The sequence below is a fragment of the Octodon degus genome, unplaced genomic scaffold (genome assembly GCF_000260255.1).
Source record: "Octodon degus isolate 3935 unplaced genomic scaffold, OctDeg1.0 scaffold00001, whole genome shotgun sequence".
NCBI lineage: Eukaryota > Metazoa > Chordata > Mammalia > Rodentia > Octodontidae > Octodon > Octodon degus.
In genome coordinates this window covers 11,034,721-11,035,735 of record NW_004524577.1, presented here as the reverse complement: position 1 = coordinate 11,035,735, position 1,015 = coordinate 11,034,721, and positions in this window count along the sequence as shown.

The following is a 1,015-nucleotide window of genomic DNA, read 5'->3' as shown; positions in this document are numbered from 1 at the left end:
CAATAGACAGACGGATTACTCTTATAGATAAGTTCAGGAGCTACAAAAGATAGCTTTTGCTCCAGACAACTCATTTCATACTTTGGTAAAAACTGTTTTAAGTGTCCTATAATTGGAACTGGGAGAAAACTAGGGAGAGAAAACAAAGAGATCAAATATGGCTGCGATTATTGTGACCTCAAAACAGACCTTAAGTTTGATTCTCTTAGCTCCAAGAAAAGCTCAACAATGATGTTCATCTGCTATTGCTGTCAGAAGCCAGGCCAGCATAAGAGGGACTGCCTCAAGAGGCCCACAAGCCACGCCCTCACTGCCAAGACAGCCACTAGAAGTGAGACTGCACTCTGAGGCGGAGGACCCAGAGCTCAAACTCGACTTCCCAGGTAGTCCAGCAAGACTGAAGGGCCCTGGGCCTGCCTCCTCCCTCTGGCCAGACTGTTACCTCTACCTGCTGTCTCCACAGAGGAGCCCTGAGTAATCATGACTATGGGAGGGGAAAAGCCCAGCCTATTGCTGGACATTGGCACGGGTCTCTTTGTCCTTCTCCAACCCGGACTTTCCTTCCAGTCATCGTACCTCAACCTCAATAGAAACAGACTTTAGAAGATATATTGCTTTAGCTGTAACTGAGGTAATACAATATATTCAGATTGTTTACTAAGCGATGGTGCTAAGACTGATGTTTTACAAATGTAATATATTGTTAATTCATGTGTAAGACTTAAAGTATTTCACTAGTTAAAACAGGTTCCCAAAGACAGATAACAACCTGTCAGCATAAAAATGTTCTAAAGAAACTGGCTTACGCAGCGTCCAATAGCTTTGGGCCTATAGATAGAGCCAGACATTGTATTTGTGATGTAAAACTCAGAGCCACAGCATTGAAAGGAAAAATCCCTTGGCAGTGCCCCTTGCTTACCATGGGGGCCATGTCCAAAACACTTAATGGGACATTAGTTTAATATGACTAAATGCTTTGCATTTTATAATGAGTATGTAAGCCTGGTTGGTTTTT